Here is a 13,075-nt window from a genome sequence, read left to right on the forward strand (position 1 = left end):
TCACCTCCGTTATCAGGATCCTGTTTTCCTGCGGACTGAACTGCTTCTTCCTACTCTTCTTCTACTTGCCCTTCCCTGACCCCGAGGTCCCAGGCTGGTCCTCCGGGGGGCTTGTGAGGTTCTGGTTGTCCTCTGCACTTGCGCTGGCTGACTCCATTGTGCTTCGCTGTTTTTTGGCTTTTGTATGTGTTTTCCCAACTTTTATAGTGCATTTTCCCGCATGTCACGTGGGGATTGCAGGCCTGTGGCTGGTTTTCGCTGATTTTTGTATCGGGATTTGCATCATCGCCGCTTTTTTCACGTTCATGTTTCGCATTTTTGTGGTGTCGCGTTGATTTTAACGTGTTCATTTGATGCGTTGTGGTGGGTCTATCGCATGGTGCCGCCGTGTTGAGGATACCGCGTTAACACAGTGTTATTTTCCTGCGATAGACTGCGATGTGAAGAGTTGCGTTAAGCTACTTTTGCAGTAGTTATCACACTTTCTTGAAAATATCCCCCCAGTTTGTGCTGCAGAATACAATGGTTGTTGCTGGGAATGCCACTAGCAACACCCATGGAACGCCCCTTTCACACAGTTTTCTGGGTGAAAGGGGCACATATTTATAAGGCCATAAAAAGCAACATAGCGTGGCTTTACGTGGCCTTATAAATATGCCAGTGGCACAATGCGCCACCGGAACGTCAAAAAAGTGATGTTCCGGCAGTGCAACAGTGTCGGAAGACCCTTGGAGCCTTCACTCTCAGGGAGGTGCGAGTTAGGGGAGAAACAGAGAGATGTAACAGTGCTGACACCTGATAAGTCACACAACAGGTTCCCATTTGACTCCTTCCAAACCCAGAGGAATAAGACACGTCACGTTCCAATATAACCGAATGGATTTACTAACTCCAAGTTTATATTGAACAGTAATAAAATAGATGTTATGATTAATAAACGACAAAAAAAATATATGTATATTAACAATTGCCTGATGGTTACCTACCCTCAGCCCAAATGGTTTAACTCATGCACTTTCTGTCTTGTTAGGGCTGCACTCAACTGCTTAATCATTTTGCAGATCTATAATTGGACGACATCAGTGCTTAATTTAAAAAAATGCAGGCATACAGAATTTCGCTTTGGAGCCCGCTTCTAAAAAATGCAAGTATACCAAATTTTTCTTTGGGGTCTGCCTTTACAAAATGCAGGGATACAGAATTTTTCTTTGGAACTCGACGCCAAAGCTGCTGAATGTTGGGGTTGTTGAATGTTAGGGTTCTCTAGTCTTGATTCCGCATCTTGCCTCTTTCTTCAACCTTCCCAGACTTCCTGTCTCTTTATCTAATTCTTGCAGGGTATTTTTCATCCCTGCTTTCTCCATATGTCACTGTTTTTCCTATATTTCTCTTCCTTCATTTTTCTCCCTGTTCTGCCGTTCTAGCTCTCTAGCTCTATGTCAAAGCCTGGTGAGGAAAAAATATAAGTCCCATTCCCTAATAATGAGAGTTAGTGCCCACTACTTGCACAATTCAAGGACTGGCGGTAGGGTGACCACCTCCATCCAGGTATTATGGACACTGCTTCCCGTCCTGTACATGATGGGCATCGCCTTCTATTACTTTCAAGAAAACTAGGCTACTTTGGGCCTCACTTTCCAGAGGTTTAAGGCATGCACGTTGTGTGTGCAGAAGACTAACGTTCATAAAGGTATATATATTCTATTCAATTCTTTTCTTCAAAACATATAAAGAGCATGGCTACCCGAATCGGCTTCCCAGCGCTATCGGAATGAGAGGAGTGAGTGAATTAAAGAAAAGAGAATAGGACAAAGCTAAGGTAAAATATTTGTCTTCAATTTTTTCCGAACGTTGCATAATTGTCACTCAATCGATGGCTAGTAGGCAAAGAGTTCCAAAGCCTAGTTGCGAAGTAGGCAAAATACCTGCCCCCACTTCTAGCTTTCTTAACTCTTGGGACTAAAAGCAGTCCACAATTGTTTGATCACAGGTCCCTATTGGCATGGTAGGGAATGGCCATTTGCTGCAGAACAGATGGGCCTGTGTGATGCTTTGCCTGATATAAGATGCATAGGTCTTTCAATTGCTCTCTGCAGCTTATGTGCAGCCAATGAAGGGTTTTGAGTGCAGTTCTTGGTTTATTACTTCAACACATTATTAACGGTACTTCTATAGTCTATGATGGATCTTCCCTTGCGCTCATAAATTGTTTTCAGTTCACGCTTGTCCTCCAAGCGTTCTTTGGACATCCTTCTCCTATAAGACAAGCCTCTTGTGATTGTTTAGCTGTTTGCTAGCCAGAGGGATTATATGTCAACCTAGGACTAAACCTTTGAGGCAGGGTCGACTACATTTTGCCACCTTGCTCTGCCACCGCGCAGCACCATGTTACTTTTTTGGGGAACTTTTGATCCGTTAATTGTAGAAACAAATTTTCGGGGAAGTATGCACATTGTGCAGTAGATGGTGGATTATGTAGAAGATCCATCAAGTAGCCATTAGAGTCACCTGTCTTTATATTTCTCTTGATTCAAATTATGTTTCGATATGTACTGTATGAATTTTGTCTTAATTGTTTTTTTTTGCCAATGTTCATGTTTGTCCACTGTAGTATATACTTTTGTGAGTTATGTTGGGATATCGTTTCATGTATATAATTAGTAGACTGATGACATTTGTTCCAAAATGTTTTTAAATTATTCTGTATTAAAGAAATGAATTTCTAAATATATTTGTGTGTACACAGAGTTGCTTACATCATGTTTGTAGTTATATGGTCTGTACATTGCCATAGACCTTTAGTTGCATAGGGGTTCCTTCTTTACAATTGTGCATTTGCCCTGCCCTAGCAATCAACATTTGGTGCAAGGGGTCTGTCAACCAATAGAGTGGACAAAAAGGGAAGGAGCCAATACAAGGGAGTGGGTTTACGTAGTCGGTTTATTAAAGCGAAAGAAAACAGTGTGCAGTAGTCCAGTTAGTTCCTGTCTGGGTCGTTCCTTCTTTCAGGCTTCCCTCCTTCCTCCCCGTCTTTTCGGCGGTCTCCGGTGTTCCTCCCGGGTGGTAGTGGAGGTGAAGAAAAAAACAAAACAAAAGAGAGAAAAGGGCTTTAGGTGGTCGCTCACGCTGTCTACTTAGGTCTAGGGAAGGGAGTGCGGGAATTGCCAGATCACCAGGAACCGTCACCAAGAGTGGTATGTCGTAACCTTATTTCCCTAAGGAGTAACAACAATAGAAAGTCGTGCTCCTCACCCCTGGGATAGCCCTTCCGCAATTCACCCGCTCCCACCCTGAAAAGAGAAGAGCCCCCGGATCCTCCTGCGTACCTGGGGTAGCCACACTTCTCCGGAAGTGTGGCTGGGCGATGCGCGGGGTACTCGGCCTCCTGGCCCCTCTCCTGACGGCTCTGCCCTGCTCCCGGTGTCCGTTCCGTCGTCCCTGGCGTGCTCCCGTCTTCTCTGATCCTCCGACTCCGGGTTCGGCTCTCCTTCTTCGTCCACGGCTTTCGCGCTGGTGTCTTCCGGCTCGTCCCTCTTCAAGGACGTTGAGGATAGGGATAGGTCAACAAAGGCCGACGTCACGGGGCAAACTCCGCCTCCTCAGAGTCCGCGTCTTCATTAAAGGGCCAGTCCTGATTCTGTAACAAAGATAGAGGGTCTCTTTCCTGATCTTTGTAGTGAGCTCTGTTGATCTCGTTACAGGGTCCTTGTTATTTAATTTTGGATTATGTGGCAACTGCAGTAAATCTATATTTATGCTGCGGTGGCCTTGGCTACTTTCCAAGCATACTAGCTATGGGGTGCCCAGATCTTGAGAAGCAGACCCTCCATCTTCAAGTGAGTGACCATTTTCGCTTGAATGCAACCCAACCAGAAGCAGCTTTTTCATCAAAGACCCCTCGCCTCAGGTTGACGCAAACATTAATGATTTTATATGCTTTCAATATATTTTTTTAACGCGTTTAGAATTATGCAGTACAGAAAGTGTTACAAATCCCGGGCTTATCTGAGCAGGGGAATTGTGGTTGGGTTATTCAGAAGGCATTTCAGACTGAGCGCCGGGAACACTTCGTCTTGCATTTAAATCAAGAAGTCCTTGTTACTATGGCATTACCGTGGCATTTTATTTGTGTTGTATGGCTGCAACAAAGGATTCCAGCTCTGCGAGGAGGTATCATTATGTGAGTTCACACAATCAAAAGAGGGGGGCTCAAGGGCAGATTAGCATGTAGAGCTCGAGGCAGCGACTTCGGTGACATTCAATTTCTCACTATGAATTTGGTACACAAAGGCGCAGTGGGCTAGTGGGAAACTGTATCCCACAAGGCATCAAATTCAATAAGCGACTGCGATAAATACCCATGCAGAGGTCTGCCTGCTGATGTACTCCGGCGCAGAGAGGGCACCCGGAAGTCCCAGAGACCCTCGCGCGCGGTAACGGTACACGGGTTGCACGCGGCTGGGTGGGAGTGCCTTTGTATGGTTTAGCTGGTGAATATATAATGCGCACGTAAATGCGTCATCTGTGACTCTCCTTATGCTTAAACCATCAAGATTAGAAACAACAGCAGTGTAGGCATTCCCATGCCGCCTTAAACGCCTCTAAGCAAATGTTGATCAAAAGCTATCTAATATTTAATGTCTGCATTTTATGTCTGACTAACACATCTCAATGTTGAAACAGCTAGGATGATTTAAGGGCAAATGCTGCCTCGTTGACAGGTGTATTCCTCGCTCTTTTCTCAGGGCTTTCTGAGGGGTTAACACTCTAGAGAGGGAGATGACCACAGGTAATTTCCCACCCCACAGTTATGGGCCTGAGATGGACATGAGGGTATATAAGGAGGGTTTGAACAATTGCCTGCAGTTGATGCATAAAGGCTGGTGAGAATAACAGTATTAGTACTCATAACGGTAATCTCTCTCATCAGCAGCAAGTGAGCATGCAGACTATCTCTGTCAGCTTCAAGTTTCTGCCACTGCACCTAAAACTCGCACAAATAATAGTAACTAGCGCCAACATTCTAAGCCTTCTGGGGCATATCAACAAGGGCTGGCGATATGATTATCGCCGCTTTAGCGCCAGTTCTTGGGCGAAAAGCGCCGATAATTATATTGCATTATTTACAAGGACACGCTAGCGCGTGTTTCCTTGATTCAGCTCCCGTTTTGTTCACGCCTCGCTTTGCATCTCTAATGAGATGTAAAGTAGGTGTTCCCTGCAAAAACTAATGGGAAATGGTCTCTAACTGTCCTTCTCCGTATTTACAATACGGCCCATGACACCCATAGCGATATTAAAAACAGCGCTAACCGCTGTTATCGCCGGTTTTGTACGTCTGTTTTTTTATGACTACCCTATCTTTGACATGGGAGTTGGGTTCAGTGGCTGAATCCACATCTCCCTATCATCAAGAATCTACTTAACGCCGCCGGAATATCGCTGGATTTGCGATATTCCCGCATAACTCCGCTTTTGATGGATTATTTATCGCTCTGGAGAAACGCGTTGTTTATAACACGTTATCCAGGCGATAAATTCCAGCGATAGGCGGCGATAAATATTAAAGCCCTAAACGCGCTTTGCGATATTTATCGCTGTCTGTTGCTGATATACCCCTCTGATGGTCTGACCAATCTCAGCAGTCATAAGTGGGCTGCTAAGTGCTAAAAGGCATATTGCCACATTCATTAATGGTTAAAGAATGATTATTCGGGGTCTGAGTCCTACTGAATGATCATCCATAGAGAGCAATAGATGTTTTGATTTTGGAGGGGGGGCTGTAACGTGACCTGTAGCTTGACTAATATTGATGAAGTGTTACAAAGGACCATGCCTCTTTGCAAAGTTGGCTTTGGGCCTGGCACAGCTATTATTCAGGTTCTGTCATAGATGTGTTGTCGCGATTTCTTAGGCGGGCATACTCAGCCGTGAAGTCAACTGGCACTGCCTGCTGTAGTGACAGGAATGCCAACAGGCACATTGGTCAGGGAATTCCTGAGCCCGAACCACTTCCTGGTGTCCAAGGCAGGAATCTGGTGGACATTCAAGAGCAGGAATGACAGATACAAACTGTCCTGCGACATATTCCAGGGTTACGCTTTTTTGGAACCGTGATAAGTAGGCAAATGGAAGATGTGAGCATTCTCGCCAACAGACAATGGAAGACTTTTTGTTGATGTAAGTTATGGGGGATCCAGTGTAGAGAAAAAACGGTTCTTTTTATCTAAGTCTAGCATCGCTAACGATCCTCATCAAGAAGCCATCCATAATGTTCCTTTGTTTGATGATCTCAGCTTGGGTTTTGAAACATAAAGTGATGTCATTCCCAGGATGGAAATGTATACATGCATAATGGAGAAAACCTTCAATCATGTTAAATTGGAAGGCTGTACCAATACCAAGATGGGGAGAATTGGGGCAGATTTACTTAGAATTCATGCAACGCTAAGCAGCAAGGCAAGTTGCTGCTCTGTGTTGCGTGAACGGAAGAGAGATGAAAAGGGCCATATCTACTTAAATATGGCGCTCTTCAGCTCTCTCCCGGCGTTGATATGATGAGAAATCAGGGGTGGCTCCTCCGCAATGGTGGAGGGGCCTCGTACAACAGCCCTTGCCAGCAGACGATAAATAAAATGATAATAACACTACGTTATTATCAATTTATTTATGCTGTCTGAGCCCCGCAGTACAATAGGTAAAGGGCGGAGCGGGGCCGGGCATGGCAGGGAGGAGTAGTACTTTGCACTCATAAGTGCACATGAGTGTTTGGAGGGCCGTCCGAGGCTGAAAAACACATATGCGCACTTATGTTTCTCCACAGCCGGGTTGGAGAAAAGCCACAGGCTCCAATTTACCATCTTAGCGGCAAAAGAAGCCGCTATGACCAGTCCTGGTGCAGCTGTTATGTGAGAACAGCATCTGGATTGGATGTGGAGTCTGTGCCCTGAGGGCCACCCCCTTCTGGCTGGCCGACGATTGGAGCCACAAGACAGGCGTCAGTGGATGCGGAGAAGCAGGTAAGTCTTTTTTATTTTTTTTAACTTCTATTTTATTTCTTCCCTCCCCTCCCACCCCGTCGCCCTCTCCACCCTTGGTCGCCCTACCACTTTAGGTAAGCGGCCGCCAAAACTGTAAGAAATGTGTAATAGACATTACTCAACTACTCCTCTTTTAATAAATACAATCTGCCTCTTTTGTATTTAAGGGTTTAGAAATAAGGACTATGCAAAGGTTAATGTTGGCCAAAAGCCAAACTGGACCATGCTGTAGAACCGGGAAGACGGTGGGATTTTGAAATCATGTGTAACTCCTGAATTCTGTACCAAAACCCAGAATCCAGATGAGGATTTTCACGGCTCACTGCATGAAGAAGAACCTGAATGGCAGATAGCAGCGGGTGGTTTACCCAATTATTCATCCTGCAGAGGCATATAATGGGGTTATGTGCCCATGTGGCTTTGGCTTGCTTCGACTACTTTTGTTCTGTAGCTGAATCACAGGATCAGCTGTCTGCAGCCCCCACCCCCGTGGCCAATGGACTACAGTGTGTGAGACCCCTTAGGCCATTTAGCAGTGTTTCATATAGCCCCAATCTAAATATTGCAGAGTTAATTTTTGTATATGGCAAACACTCAACAGAATAGTGCCTCCACTATGTAAATTGCATGCGGTATGGGTAGGAATCGACATTTTTTGCATCAGTATACGTCCATGGGGCATATTATCAAGCCCCAGCGCAGCGGCGTCACTAGGGTTGGTGACACCCAGTGCGGGTAACTCATGGTGTCACACCCCCACGACTTACCCCATGGACCTCCTCTGTGACAGAGCCAAGGCCGCCTCGTCCGGCACGCCTTCCCGTTGGTCATCCTGGCTCCTGCAAACCTCCAGTTCGTCCACGTCCTTGGTCTGGGTGTCCCTTCTGAATCCGCCGGCCTCTGGTCGCGCTGGTTGTTCTCCCACCGCTTTCTCCTCTGTAGCGTCCGCTACCGCGTCCTCCTTCGTGTTGTCCTCGTCTGCTTTCACCTCCTTACATCCGAGTTCCCCTTTGGACCCCAGGAGAACTACTTGCAAATCGCACACAACACGGAGAGGGGCCGGGATGAAGGCACCGTAGAACACGCATGAGCCCTGAAGTGGGGAGGCTTTTGAGGCACGGATCAGGGTGCAAGGCCCCACCTGGGCCTGAGCACTAGGAATATGCCCAGAGCAGACCTAAGGTAAACACGTACTACTCTGGCTCCAGGAGCGGTGGGATTCGTTCTTCTCTCTCCTGCATATCAGGAACACCCCTCGGCCCACTGGCAGGGTAATCCCCTGACATCGGACACGCCTGGAGCCTCTGTGCTGGAGCTGTACACCCTGGTTGACGGGGCCCGGGTGCAGTTCCGCGCCATCGGAATATGAAGTCCCTCCTCCCCCTTGCACCGGAAGTATTACACCGGCAAAAGAGGAAGAGACCAGGAAGCAGGACTCCTTGGTGCCCCCGGGGCTCCTGGCACAAGCCCCCTTGGCCTTTTCATTACACACCTCTCCCTCACCGCATCTTCTAGCCAAGAGGCGGAAGATACATGGGAGGCCAGGAGGGGCTCGCAACACTGCGCAGCAGGAATTTTATTTATTTATTTAGTATTCCCCTACCAGGCTTGGCCGATCAGGCCAAGAGTCCACCGGAGCGGGGAGATTGGTGTCACCCCATATGCTGGTGTCACCCGGTGCGGTCCGCACCCCCCGCCCCCCCCTTGTGATGCCACTGCTCCAGCGATAATTATCGCTGAGCGCGCTTAGCACGCTTTTAATTATCGCCGGCTATCGCTGGAATATATCGCTATGGCGATGAATATTCCAGCTATAGCGGAGTTTTCCATGGAACATCGCTGGTTTTTCAGCGATGTTCCATGGAAAACGGCGATAAGCTTGATGATAGGCCCTGTGGCCTTAGCCCCAAAATCCACCTCCCACATTAGGTATGCCTTAGTCCGGAATTTAACAGACGTTAAATTCCTGAGTTAAGGCAGAGTTAGCTCGATTTAAATTATCGCTACGCCTCGTTGTTAATATCGCAATATTTTCCCATGTTGTTTTCACAGCCACGCCTACTTTGCATCTCATTATCGATGCGAGGCATGTGAAAAACAGGAGCTAAGTCAAGGAAACACGCGCTAGCGTGTCCTTGTAAATATTGCAATATAATTATCGCCGCTTTGCGCCCGAAAAACGGATGCTAAAGCGGCGATAATTCTATCGCCGGCCCTTGGTAATATGTCTCCAGGACTCTTGGATTCTGAAGAAATAAATCCATTCTGTTTTGCTCAGCCTGGGTAGTTACTGATTCAAACACGTGAGTATACATGGTTCGAGAAACCTCTGGAAGTAGGTATTTCGAAGTGACTGCAAGTAAACTCCACACAATTCTGATGCCAAATATCTCAGAGTCCTGTATTTAAACTAAAACTGTTATGAAGCCCATTAAGAGTGAACTGCATAATTATTTAATTACGGACACAAATGCCTAAGGAATCAGTCCTGTGCAGCGAAGAAATAGTCAAACTACAATTGCCCAAAAGGTGCACTATTTCTACAGTACACTTTTTATTATAGCCTTATAGCCCGCCGTAGAGGGCTATACCGGCTATCAAAGGCTTCAGGGAGCGCGCGGGGACTGAAATCCCCTCAGGCTCCCTGAAGCCTTTGTTCACAGCCACAAAGAAGCATTAGAATGTTGGAGCTCCTGGCTTCTACCAGCCATTATAAGCCCGGAGCTACTTCATTGTTTTCAATGGAGCTTACAACGTTCCAATGTTCTAATTTGTTTTGCAGTTTGAAATAGCAGGAGCTCGTGCCAAAAATATTGGAACGCTTTACATGAGCACCAGTTACATTAAACAAGGTTATATTCATTTTTTAGTCACTGGGAGATTAAGGGTCTGATTTAGATCTTGACTGATGGAATAGTCTGTCACAAATGTGAGGGATATCCCGCCTGCCATATAGCAGGTGCCATAGAATATAATCCACCTATAAGACGGAGGATGAGATATCCATCATCTTTGTGACAGAGTATCCCATCCGACAAGATCTACATCAGGCCAAAATTGATTTTGTCAGAATCACAGGATGTTGAGCCAATGCTGAGACAGGAACCTTGTTACCTGGTTCCTAAAACTGCAGCTCTGGCAATAACACCACATCCTCTCCCACAGTTACATTGGACCACCGTTGCTCCTTCTTGCGTATTATGCTGATGCTCTTTCTCTCTTGAACAATTGGGGGTTATACGCTTTACCCCCAGACCTGGCAGTATTCACAAAGTATTGAAATTTGGAAATTATGATTTAGGCCTTTCCTGCCTAAAGTTTTCCTTGATGTCGCCTGCAATGCAAGAGCCCTCAACCTTCAGAACTAGGCCCCAGCATATTTTCCGTTATGCTGACATAATCTCACATATTATACCAAAATTTACATTACACCTGTTACGCAAAATTTCTGTAAATTACGGGTTTATGCTTTGTGGAGTAACTATGGCAAAAGTGTAGAGCAGGCGCACCAAAATCACGCATGCAACTAGAACTCAAGTGGCTGTTGTGCGCAGGACTTGTGGTTTTGCACTAGTTGTTTTAGCATGATATGTGATGCAATCATGCATTTTATGCCAAAGTAAGTTTTGCATTTCGCATAATTTCAATAATTTAAGCAAAAGCAAATTACACAAATTTCACACATAGTGAAAAAGACCATGATGTTAGGTTCACAGGTTTTGCCCTTAGTTAGCGTACTTTCACTGGGGGCAGTAACATTTGCTGTGCTGTCTTACAGCAGATGCAATTTCGGTGTCTGGTGCTGTTTACTCTCTTGTTTATCTTTTTGCTGTTACTCACTTGAAAGGGCCGAGCACAGGTTTTAATCTCCTGTCAGGCCTATCCCTCACCAGAATTCAAATGTTCAGATGGCAGGGGCGACCCGGCTTGTTCTTAATGCGGCTTTTGGGGGCTTCCCTTGACCCTCGGTCCTCGAGTCTTTGGGCTCCGAGGCGAACAAGTCCCCTTTAGCACCCAGATACCCCTAAGGGTGAGAGTGCGGTGCTGTACAAAGCTATTTGATTGATTTGAATGTTCCTCATACAGATATGTAAGGGCATTTTAGAAGGTTCCTCTGTCACAAGCACTGTACCTTTCTGTCGTGTTCTGTGTTTATGTGCATGAAAACTCTAATGGTCGTCGGCAGACTCATTACAAGTATTATATAATCTGATGGGTGTGGCTGGGTGTGGTTAATAAAGTTTGTGGCAAAGTGCATACAGTTAAGGGTTGCATGCTAAAGAATAAAGACGTTCGAACTAAAGCTCTGTGTGTGGTGTGGGCAGTTGCATGCTCCAGGGCTGGGGAGAACTGTAAACTTTCCACAGTGCAAGACAATTAACCAATGTTCGATCATTGAACACAGTCAGGTTGAAATATGTTGTGTAAAATAAAAACACAATTGTTTTAAATGCCTTTATTTTCACTGAATTTGGAAATTGAAGCATATGTTGGGTGGTCCTTTATCTCAGTGCTTCTCACAAGCATAAGCATGCTTGATTTAGTTGCGTCTGTAGTGTCCCGGCTCTATTAAGGCTGCCTTACATGCTTCGCACTGGCAATGATCTCTTGCTTTCAGGGAGCACTGGGAAGGAGGTAATGCTCAATATTCCAGGTGAGTTAGAACTAAGGATATCATAAATAACATTGCCCTGCTGCTGCCTGACTCAGCTGAAAGAGAGCTGGACTCTGCCTTCCCTTCAAGTGAGCTCCAAGGGCTTGCTGGCCTGCCTTCTGTTCTCTAAAGTCTCAGGGTCACAAACGACTTCCAGTAATTCTGCTGGTGCAGCTAGACTCTGGCATCTCTGAGTCCTACCCCTGCATGAGGTGCCTTCTCCAAGTTCTGGGCCTCGGAAGTGGGTTCTGCAGCTGTTTTGCTACAAAACTGACGCATTGTCACCTTTGTGTCAATCAGAACTGATGCATAACCAATCAATTCCGTGGCAGAGCCTGTTTGATGACAGCGGTTCGACAGACTGCAAGTCCTGACGATGATGCTCTGAAAGGCTCGACATCGACACATTGCCTTCACTTCAGAAAAGCTTGATGACTATCTAACTGGGTGGAGAAGATAGATGCATCGTGTCCTCAGCTATGACGCTTTGCTCCATCCAAGATACTTTTTCAGCAGACCCTGCATCAGTCCCGTAGCCGGCCTACCATCATCGCAGATGGCCTGAACTTTTGATGTGCACCGGTCCCTCGCGACCTCAAATAAATGTTTGATCACTAGTGACTTCTAAACTGTTTTTGTATTGAATATTTAAAAAATCATCTGAACTGCTACTGATCGGATTTTTGTCGTTTTGATCTTGTTCTACTCATATTGTCTATTTTACTAATCCTGTGCATAGTCTGTATGTGTGTTGCACAAATACTTTACACTTTTCCTATTTAGGGAACCCTGACTACTCTGTGCCAAGCTCCCAGAGGGTGAGAACAGGGTATCTTATAGCTTGGATCAACTGTATCCTGATTAGAGTGCTGGTTCCTCTCTGGCCTGTGTGCATACCTCATCCAACCTGGAATCATATTTCTAACAGTGTTGCATAAATACTTTACACATTGCCTCTTTAGATACATTTGGCTGCTCTGTGCCAAGCTACCAGGGAGTAAGCACAGGTTATCTTTTAGTATGCATCTAGTTTACCCTAACTAGAGTGGTGGTTCTTGCCTGGCCTGGGTGCATACCTCAGCCAACCAAGAATGCTAGTTCTAACACACTACATGCCTTTTATTTGGGAAATATCTGACAAATACCATACAGGAGATCGGATAACAGTGGGTAGCATACAATATTTCAGAGTTTCTCAGGTCTGATATTCTGGCACATGCAGTCATCTGTAGCACGGTTTCATTACATCCCAAGGCATCACCAAAACAGTTTTTTCTTAGTAGGTGTTCAAACGAAATTCTATAAAACAATACCACCTATTGCCTAAAAAATTGAAATAAATTACTGTTGAAAATGGGGGTCTCTAGTTGGCAATGGTTTG

General features: G+C 45.7%; 1 protein-coding gene across 9 annotated transcripts in view; it reads left to right on the top strand.

The window, feature by feature from the left end:
• Positions 1 to 13,075, top strand: part of LOC146798382 (leucine-rich repeat and fibronectin type III domain-containing protein 1-like protein) — a 2,623,090-nt gene that overhangs the window by 1,157,439 nt on the left and 1,452,576 nt on the right. For 2 of the 9 annotated variants that reach the window (XM_085625643.1, XM_085625640.1), the window contains exon 3: positions 1,031 to 1,144. The exons of the other annotated variants lie outside the window; for them this stretch is intronic. The gene's annotated coding sequence lies outside the window, so the exon portion shown is untranslated. The remainder of the gene's footprint in view (positions 1 to 1,030; positions 1,145 to 13,075) is intronic. 9 annotated transcript variants of the gene reach the window in all.

Source organism: Triturus cristatus, chromosome 9 (assembly GCF_964204655.1).
Source record: "Triturus cristatus chromosome 9, aTriCri1.1, whole genome shotgun sequence".
Taxonomy (NCBI): domain Eukaryota; kingdom Metazoa; phylum Chordata; class Amphibia; order Caudata; family Salamandridae; genus Triturus; species Triturus cristatus.